The sequence below is a fragment of the Mus caroli genome, chromosome 2 (assembly GCF_900094665.2).
Source record: "Mus caroli chromosome 2, CAROLI_EIJ_v1.1, whole genome shotgun sequence".
Taxonomy (NCBI): Eukaryota; Metazoa; Chordata; class Mammalia; order Rodentia; family Muridae; genus Mus; species Mus caroli.
In genome coordinates this window covers 69,582,327-69,593,212 of record NC_034571.1, presented here as the reverse complement: position 1 = coordinate 69,593,212, position 10,886 = coordinate 69,582,327, and positions in this window count along the sequence as shown.

Below are 10,886 nucleotides of genomic sequence, written 5' to 3'. Positions count from 1 at the left end.
AGAGAGAGAGAGAGAGAGAGAGAGAGAGAGAGACAGACAGACAGACAGACAGACAGACAGACAGACACAGACACAGACACAGACATAGAGACACAGAGACAGAGACAGAAACAGAGAGACAGAGAGAGAGACAGAGAGAGAGACAGACAGACAAACAGACATCTAAGACAAACACAGTACTGGCCATGCCAGCCTACCAGGCCTCTGCAGGGATTCTGAGGATTCCAACCCCAGCCTTCAAGCACGCACAAGTGCTTTAGCACTGAGCTGAAGGACAGACCTTTAAACTTCATAGGCATCTGCTTTCATGCAGTCATTTACCCCAGTTGGCTGTTAAAACAGGAGGCCAGCCCCCAGAGCCACTGAGAACACCATTAAAGCTGTGGCTGCTGCTGTCTAAACCTGGGACCTCTCCCTCAGCAAGCAAGGCTCACGTGGATATGTGATTCAAAGCCAATGAGATATATATATATATATATATATATATATATATATATCTCATATATATATATATATAATTAAAAACCGTAACCATTTTAAATTTTACTCTCATGGACAAAAGAAAATTGTTCCCTTCTTTAAAATGTTGTTGCTTTTTTTCTTTCTTTTAGTGGGAATACGGGAAGTTTTTTTTTTTCCCAACCCAGTCATAGATTAAAAATGTACACATGCTGAGTCAGGCGTGATGGCACACACTTTTAAACCAAACACTTGAAAGAGGAGAGGCAAGTTCAGTGCCTAGTACCACACATGTCGGGGAAAGAGGGGGGGACAAAGAGGCTCCTGATCTCTGTGAGTTGGGAGTAAACCTGGTCTACACAGTGAGTTCCAAGACAGCCAGGAGCACGCAGAGAGACCCTGTCACAAACAAACAAGCAAGCAAACAAACAAACACAAAAAGACCACATCCTAATCTCCAGAATTTGTAAACATGCCATGTTACAGAGTGAAGAGAAATTCAAGCTGTAGATCTAATTATGATTTGTTAATCAGCTGACCCTAAAATAAGAAAGTCCATACTGATGGGGCTATAAACCCAATTATAGGGGAGACAGGAGCTTCAAAAGTATAAGGCCAGCCTAGCAAATTAATGAGACTCTTGCTTGTCTCTACATAAAAAGTGAAAGGTGGATAAAGACAACCATCCTTATGACGAGGTACAGCTCAGAGGTAGCAAGCTTACCTACCATGCCCAAGGCCCTAGGTTCAGTGCCTAGTACCACACATGTCGGGGGAAGAGGGGGGACAAAGAGGCTCCTGGATTTTCTCTTTGCAGGAGTTTGAAAACGGAAGTGAGAAACGGAAGAATAAGTGCCCAAGACATGTCCATGTGAGTAAGAAAGACTTGTGGACTATTCTGCTTTGAAGATGGAAGGGACCTGGAAGAGGAAATGCAAAACCTCAGAAGGCTGAAATAAGAAGCTGAAGGCACAAGAGTGGCTCTCTCCAGAGCCTTGAGAGAGGAACGCAGTCCTGGAAATGTCTAGAGTCCAGCCCAGTGAGACAGGACTCAGAACTCACCCCCAGAACTTACAGAAGGCCTGTCTTAAACCACTGTTTGCAGTACCTTCATAAGACAGCCATGGGAAACAAAGACAAGGCACAAGACAAGCAAATGGCTGACGTGGTGCTCACAGTGAATGGTTGCTTCCCTGAAGAGGCTGATCGCTGGGCAGGTACATCAGGATGCTGTAAAAAAAAAAAAACCAACAAACAAATAAACATATACACCTATGTTGCTGAGGAGACTAGAGGCGAATGTAGACACAGCAGTCTCAGATTTTTCATTGACTCAGAGCTGTGATAGTAACTTGGATCCACTGCAGAAACTGATTTCGACTAGTGAGGAAATTAAAAGATGCAGGCTTGATTTTTTTTAATCAAAATGAATGGGAAAATAAAAATATCTCTTTTCTTCTGAAACTCGGAACACAAAATCTCTTCAAAGCTTTCTGTGAGCCCCAGAACTTTCAGTCAAAGCTCCACCACCGCCAAATGTCCTTTAATGTCCACATAGGGAGGTTTGTTTCTGTTCTGTTTTGTTTTGACAGTCTCACTATATAGCTCAGGCTGCCTTTTAAAGCCTCCAATTTACTATTAGTCTACACTGGCCTGGAATTCAGTGTTCTCCTGCCTCAAACTCTGGGGTGCTAAGACTGTAGACTGCATACTCTACCACTTCTAGCAGAATCTAGACACTGTAAGCCTTTCTTTCATAGGATAAACAAGGTGAAAGCCTGGCTGTCTATTCCAGAAAGATAAACAGCCAGACCCACAAGCGTGGGAACTTGTGATTCTGAGCAGTTGGGCCGTGTTAACAAAAGCCTGGTGTGATGAGCTGGTGAGGGCAAAGAGATGGTCTGCCCCTTCTTCAACCTCCTTCGAACTTTCTCGGGGGAGGGTCTTCCCTTTCCCCGCTCCCACCCCACTACCCCCACATGAGACCATGAAATGGAAGAGTGGCAGGTGAGCATGGCATTAACAGGCATGTTCTTTGGGTGATGCACTCTGCTGAATTTCCATTAACACTTAGGGGAATTGTATGCAGCTATCAGAGGGAGAGTGTATCTTGACTGCTCCAGTTTTAATTTTTTTCAATTAACAGTTATGTTTAGTCAATTCCCAACGGAATGTGCCGGTGAGATTGCTGGCTCCCTAATGCAAGCCTCTGTTCGGTTAGCCGAGCTAATGCTGATGACCTGGGTTTTCAATTCTGATGTGCTATTAGGTATATCCAATGTCCATCTAAATGCATTTGTGAAGTAGATCTTGTCTGGAAAGGTTTGCTCGATCAACCCAGGGATTAGAAATTATATTGGCCCATGAAACAAGACTTGCTATATTTAGTCTGGGATCCATGCCAAAACGTGCATAGCCAGACCAGAGGATGAGGGGAAAGGTTGTACCATAGTTACTCCAAAATCTTATAAAACATTAAGGTTAGCAATGGTGCTATGTAACACTGAAAGATACAGTTCCAAGGTTTCATGGCATTTTGTGTGGATCACAATCACATTTCATTGATAAAGAGGTAGATAGAATGATAGATAGATAGATAGATAGATAGATAGATAGATAGATAGATAGATAGATAGATAGATAGATAGGAAAAGAATTGGCTTGGGCTAGCAACAAGGTCTGGATTCTTACTGATTCCCCAAAGTGCAAGAATTACAGGCATAAACCACCATGTTCACATCTTTATTCACATTTCCCAGTGAGGAAACCAATTCACAAAGACACTAACACAATTAGTGTTAGTTAACAAAAAGACAATGACACAAAGGTACAAGTGAGCTGGTACGAGGACCAGGACTCCAGCCAACGCTCACCTGCCCTCCATTTATGCACCTAGCCTTGCACTGATAATCTTCACTCGTCCTGGGCGGACAGGGACTATGTGCTTCATTTCCGTTGGGAAAGTAACGGAGTGACCTCATTATATTAATAGAACGACTTCAAAACCTCACAGGAAAAGCCAAGGCGCTTCTGAGTCAGGCTTCCATACCTTTCTCAGACCCTCATTTCCCCTTCTCCTCCGTTGTCTTTTCTTCCTAAGAAAAGCACTGATTGAATTAAACATTAAAACTCCAGGAGGAGAAAAGTCTCCCGGAGGGCAGAGTGTCATTTATCTTTGTATCTCTGCTGCCTGATACAATACCTGGCTCAGAATAGGTGCTTGTCACTGACTGTCCAGAAGAAAGAAGGGATGAATAAGCCAATAAATAATTGACTTCATGAAGGTTACTTTATCTATAATACTTATTGGAAATTCTACTCTACTTTTCAATGTAAGAGACGCTTTTTCTTTTTTTTTTCCAGCCAGTTTATGTAAATATTCTAACTATTTCTTATTTCTGATGAGTTACCATAGATATGAGCTGGGCACGGAACTATTTTTCTCTGTCACTATAAACACACACATATCTAGTACTATAATTTAGTACATTTCCAAAACCAGAGTTGAAACAGTTTAAAGTCTAATGTCTGAGGATGCTGAGTTCCCAACTAACATCTTTTCAAAGGGTCTTTTTAAACTTGATTAGTTTAGAGCTAGAGGTGAAATCCAAAGTCCCAAGTGTGCTCTGCAAGTGTGCTCTACAACAGAGGCACAGCCTCGCCACGTTCTGTTAAAATCAGGAGATCTCTAAGAATGGCGGCGTTCATAGCCCTCCCTTAAGAGCAGCTGCCTTTGGACAAACTCTACAATTGTAATAAAAATAATTTTAAGAACATGCAAATACAGAGAGAGATGGTGTTACCGTTAACAAGAATTGAAAATTAAAAGTAACAGAGCTGAATATGGTGGTCTGTGTCGGTGATCACCACACAGAGAAGTGGAGGCAGTAGACAGAGGAGGAGTGGGTCAGAAACACCACTACCCACACCACCCCACACACCACACACCACACACACACACACACACACATACCCACACCACACCCATACACACCACACCACACACAAACACACACCACACACACAAACACACACACCACACACACACACACAGACCCACACACACACCACTCTACACACACACAGACACACACACACAGACACACACACACTCTCTATCTCTCTCTCACACACATACCCCACTCACACACTTTCCCACACACCACTCCCCTCAACATACCCATACATACCACTGCATACCACCCATACCACCCCGAACCCCAGCTACATGGAACCCTGTTTGTAAACCATAGCAACAAACCCAGAAACATATCTTTAAAACAGTATACATATATATTAAGGCTTTGAGAACTCAGAATGTGTTCCTATTGTTTCTCACACTGGATGGTCTTTCTAGCAAAAAGCAAACTTAGAATTTGTGTTAGAAAGAATTCCAAGGAGAACCTTGTTTCCAAATGAAAAAAGAAATCCTAAAAGAACTTCATGAAATGTAAGTTCTGCCTCAGCAAAAAGACCATTCTAGAACATTATTTTTATCAAGGGTGGGTCATCTCGAATGAAACACAGTTACAGTTTGTTTTGTTTTGTTTTTCTTGAGACGGAGATTTTTTTCCCATGTCCCACCTTCGGCAAATGTATTGGAATAATGAAACCATCAATATATGAGGTCGTCTATGGGGCACATCTGAATTGATTACATGTTCTAATAGCCTGAAATCTGAATGAAGAGGTTTTTTAATAAGGAGGTCACAAGACTACAGAGATCTTCATAGAACATAAAATGCATGAGGGGATGTATTGTAATGTGAATATGACTAATTGACCACCTTATTAGAGAAGCATTTATCTTAAGATGAAAAATGGCCGCACTGTTGTTTGACATTTGGATTGTCGATGGCTTGACCAGGAGAAACCTTGGTTGGAAACTCCAGAGGCAAAAGCGGTTCAAGGGATCAGTTGCCTGCCAAAGGTCACTGATGGCATCATGGGGCTCTTATTTTTCACAGCCTTCAGACAAGCATCTGATATCACTTTCATCCCGGTGAGGGGAAAATAAAATGCTGCCCAGAGTCATCTTTTTATTAAAAATAAAACCGTTAGTCAACGTTCCAACCAATATGACAGGAAAGGCTAAAATCTCTCCATCACAAAATCCTTACGTGAGATGCTTAGGCTGATTGCTTATATTCTGCTCATCTGAAGTCTATCAAATGTAGGATATTGAATTATTATAGAATATAAAAATATATCATAGATAAGAAGTCATCTGAGTAACTGGTTCTCTAGCCCAAAACTACTTGAATGGGTAGAATTCTCTTCATTTTTAAATTTTCATAGGAAAAGGAGGCCTTAGGTAGTCTTAAAAGTATGTGTACTGAGGGCAAGACATAGCACTCCTGAGAGGACCCCCCCCCCAGACACGTAGAGTCCCCAAGTGCCACTAAGTGGAGAAAGCAAGTGATGGGGAAATGGAAGAGAAGGAGAAACAGAAGGATGTGGGCACAGTGAAGAGAGGCAGAACTGGAGACTTGGTGGTTGTGAGGAACAGCCTGATGTGAGAAGCCAGTGGTGCCACCTGAGACCATGGTGGGTGTTCTGGGCTGTGCTGGGTATGTGGCCCTGCAGCAGCAGGGTTGGTTCCGTTACCACCAAAGGCCAGGCAGACATCCCTGGTCTGGGCTGCTACCCAAGGATATGTTGATGTCTGAGAGCTGTGCAGACAGACCTGGCCCCCACCCCTCACCTGGGCATTGCGGGAGAGCTGGCCCTGGAGGCATGAGAGGAGGAAAGCTGACCCCTCCCCTAGCCAGCTGCAGTACTTTATAGAATGGTCCCTGTACCTCTCTTGGGCAGCACAGTAGAGCTGACCCTGGTGGCAGGGGTGCAGGCAAGCCAGGGTGAGAGAGCCAGCAAGCCAGCATACTGACCAGTTCACATACCTCTCAGGCCCAGATCCAGAGCTTTGGATTGGCCCACCCCAGCATCTACCACATTGATGAACTGCTGGAGCACATGAAGGGGCTGTTCTTACAGATCCAAAGCTACAGGATCTCCATAGCATGGAGCAACAATAGGATATCCGAGAGGAGTCCCAGTGAGGTATTATAGTGATAGAGTAATGGAAGCCAGAGGCCTGGAACCAGACCAACAAATCATTGCCATGAACATTTGTAAGGAAAGAAGTATGGAGTAAAGGGTATACTGACTCTGGCGTCTGTTATAAGTTCAACTCATTTTATTTGGACAACAATTATATATCAATAATGGATGGCTTTTTTGTTTTGTTTTGTTCTCACTTCACAAGGTACCTGTAGTGTTTTGAATGAGAATGCACCCTCCACCCCTACCCCATAGGCTCAGTTATTTAAATACTTGGTCCTCCGCGGAGCTATCTGAGTAGGTTTCAGAGGTGTGGCCTTGCTGTAGGAAGTACATTACTAGGGCCAGGCTTTGACGTTTCAAAAGATTTCCAGTGAGCTCTCTGGTTTTAGCTTGTGGTTCAAGATGTGAGCCCTCAACTTTCTGCTCCTAACTGCTACACTGTGGCAGTGATGGATTCTTCCTCCCCTGGAACCGTAAGTCCAAACAAATCCTCTCTTCTGTACGTTGCCTTGCCTTGGTAGTGGTGCGTTACCACGGCAACAGAAAAGCGACTCTAACAACACCTGTGTCAAAAGGGTCCTAGGAAAGATTAGAGCTGGAGAGCTGATTCTGTGCTTAAGAGCACACTTCTCCTCCAGACGACCTTCATTCCATCCCCAGCACCCACATGGTGGCTCCCAACCTTCTGTAATTCCAGTTCCAGGATCTATGGCTTTCTTCTCAACCCCTCAGCCATCAGATACATACCTGGTACACATACATGTGTGCATGGGGGGAAGACACCCAGACACGTAAATTACACAGATGCATTCTAAAAGATGTCTCTGAAAACCTGAGACTATCGAATAGGAAGATAAGTATGAATAGCTTTCAAAATACCGCACGATAGCAAAAACCTCGCAGAACTCACTGCTGCAGAAACTTACAGATGGCCTGCAGTGTCCACCACACGGTCATAATTCCGGAGTCGTCTTTTTAACTATAGAAAAATTCCACAAGAAGATTCTAATAATCCTCTGGGTCATCTGAACCACTGAACACATACCCTGTATTCTAAATATAATGCTCTGCATTCTTCCTTAGAGGAATGCTAGTGACATGTGTGGACCATATGGTACAGTCTACTATCTTCCCAATCAGCAAAGAATTTCCTGAGATTCTTCATAGGCTCCCCAAGGAACCAGAAATGCACAGCAAGAGAATTCAGCTTGAATTAAGGAACCCTCTTAGATTGAATTAACTATAGTTCTATCTGTAATGATATCAGGATCTATTAGAAATTTCTAGATACATTGAATAATCTTGAATGTGTATACCTTATCTATTCCTAATGATTTTTTTAATTTATAGAGAAATCACTCCATTAAAATATTTTGTCACTAAAGAATCACAAATAAGTTTTTTTTTATTTAAGTAAGGACAAAAAAGGAATGTGCATACTAGCCAGGAGGTAAGTAGGAAATGTACCCAATTAACTAATGATCAAGGCCCTCATCCAGTGACAGCTACCTGCTAAGTAAGCATACATGGCCTACAGAGGAAGAAAGATCTGAGAACTGCTTGATAATAGGTATCAAAATCAAACTAGGAGTGTGTTGGTTACAACCATCTCCCAAGAGTTCTAGGCTATAGTTTCCATGGCCCTTAGAATACAAAAAAAGCTCTGGCCCAGGGTTTCTTACTTGTAGACTATATATATATATATTTTTTTTTTCCCTGTAACTCCTGTAAGTGTGTTTACTGCAATTAAGTAAGATTTTGCAGTCCATTACCCTGTAATGGATGTAGCCTTTGGGTGTTTTGAAAACTAAAATTAAAAGAAAAATGAGCAAGTAAGTATGTTGATTAATTTATCTAGGAAGATCTTACACTCTCTTTTAACCAGATGAGTGAACATTTTTAAGCAAAATAATAACATGAAAATAGATACACGGCATATTTGTAATGATAACCTGTTTTTCAAAACAGCCACCACTGAGCTAATATTGCCTATGCTACTCTAAAGACGCAGACAGGGAGGCAAACAGACAATTTGCTTGTGTATACAGCGTGTAACTTGGAGCAGCAGAATCTACTACATACCCTCCGCCCCAGGTAACAATAAGTACCAGAAAACCCTTCAGAGATTCTAAGTTGTGCCTGGTTTACTCAAACTATGAGTCATGCGATCTGTGGACTTGAAAGCAGGTTTGCTTCTGAACTCTGATTCTTCCTGATTTTCCAGGCCCTCTATTCCAGGAGAAGTTGATAAAACTCACTTTCAGGTGATTATATTTCCCCATTGGGGCTGCTTTCAGGTCCCATTACATGCACACACACATACACACACACACACACACACACACACACACACACACACACGGGGGGGGGGAGAGAGAGAGAGAGAGAGAGAGAGAGATCATACCTAGGCTACAACACAGAAACAAACAAAAATTTAATTCAATTTTCTAGAAGTTTGTGATTAGAAAACCCAGAAATAGCCTACTTTTACTTATGCATATATGTAATGTGGTATCTTTTGGGGGGTTGGGGGTCTTTTGGTTTTGGTTTGGTTTGGTTGTTTTATTTTGTTTTTAAGACAAGTTTTTTTTTTCTGTGTGCAGGCTGTCCTGGAACTAAGACTGGTCTACAAGCTGGCCTCGAGCTCACAGAGACCCTCCTACCACTGCCTCCCAAGTGCTGGGACTAAAGGCATGCACCACCACACTTGGTCAATGTGCTTGCTATTTATTTGTTAAGAATTTAGGAATACTTTGTGACAGAGATGAGGCACAGCGTATGATTTCTGCTTTGAGAACCTAAGGCTAACTGGAACAGGCCAGGTACAAAGGAACAAATATTAAGTCATTGCACCTCCGAGGCCTGGGACAGTCACCAAGATTGAAGGCAGAGCAGTGGCCTCAGGTCAGAGGAGGGAAGAGTGAGTCTGTGCTCAGTGGGTGGAGAATGTCAGCTTTGGGCAGTGTCGATGGCTGCACAACACTGTACGCACACTTAATGCTTCTCTGTCTTCCTCTCTAATCTGTTTGCTACAGTTGCTTAAGTTCTCTGAGTCTTACTCCTGCCCTTAGAAGGTACCTAAAACCCACTCAAGCACACTTAATGCTACTAAGGTTCATGCTTTAAATGGATAAAGTAATATTTTTGTGTTCAATCCATTTCTTTCTCTATGTTTAAAACAGACAAAAGTGTTTACCTATTCTTAGCCCCCTCTTTTGCCTGTCTCTACCCCACCCATTTCCCTCCACCATGTCTGCTTTCCTTTCTGTCTTCATTGCTTCAAGTCCTCATCATCTCTCATCAAAGCTGTTGAAATCAATCCTGAACGGGCCAGAGTAACTTCTTTGTCTTCCTCTCTAATCTGTTTGCTACAGCTGCTTAAGTTCTCTGAGTCTTACTCCTGCCCTTAGAAGGTACCTAAAACCCACTCAAGCAGCCTGATCTCTCATTCAGAAGGAACCTTGTATATATACTCTTACATGCACACTAGTGCACTTCTTTAAGCTGGTTAGTACTTTGTACCAGCTGAATCCACTCTCATGGGATGAAAGGGGAGGCCCTGTGGGAAGGAGTGAAACAAAGAGAAAGAGAGAGAGAAAGAGAAAAACGAGAAAAAGAGAAAGAGCAAGAGCTAAAGATAATTTTCTTGAACCTCATCACTTCACTCAACCACAGAATGAAGCACCTCCTAGCAAGACCAGAGTGGGACACATGGACAGTGCTTCAAGAAACAAAAATCAAAGCTGGCATGGTGACAGATGTCTATAATTCCTTCACTCAGGGGAAAGAGCCAGACAGATCTCTGAGGCCAGCCTGGTCTACAGACTCAACCAGGGCTACACAGAGAAACCCTGTCTCAAAAACTAAAAGGAAAAAGAAAAAGAAAAAAAAAAGAAATTAAAAAAACCAAAACAAACCTCTCTGAAGTAGTTAAATAAAATCAACAGAATCCTAGACAGAATGTAAAGGAAAATGGCAAGGTGGAGAAGATATTATATATCACATATCACACATCATATGTCATATAACATAGTTCCAGCTTTGACCCTAGTGCTGTTACTGCTATAATTAGCAGTCCTGTTATAGCAAAGACATGTACAAACTGTAATATGGGCCAGGGGAAAGAAGGAATTCTAATGAACAAAACCCAAGCTGGGCGTGGAAGGGCACACTAATTCCAGCACTCATGAGGCCAAGGATGGAGAGGTTCAGGTTAGTGTGGGCTACAGAGTAGGACCTTATCTTAAAAAAAAATAAGGAAGGAAGGAAGGGAGGGAGGGAGGGAGGGAGGGAGGGAAGGAGGGAGAGAGAAAGGGAAAGGGGAGGAAGGAAGGAAGGAAGGAAGGAAGGAAGGAAGGAAGGAA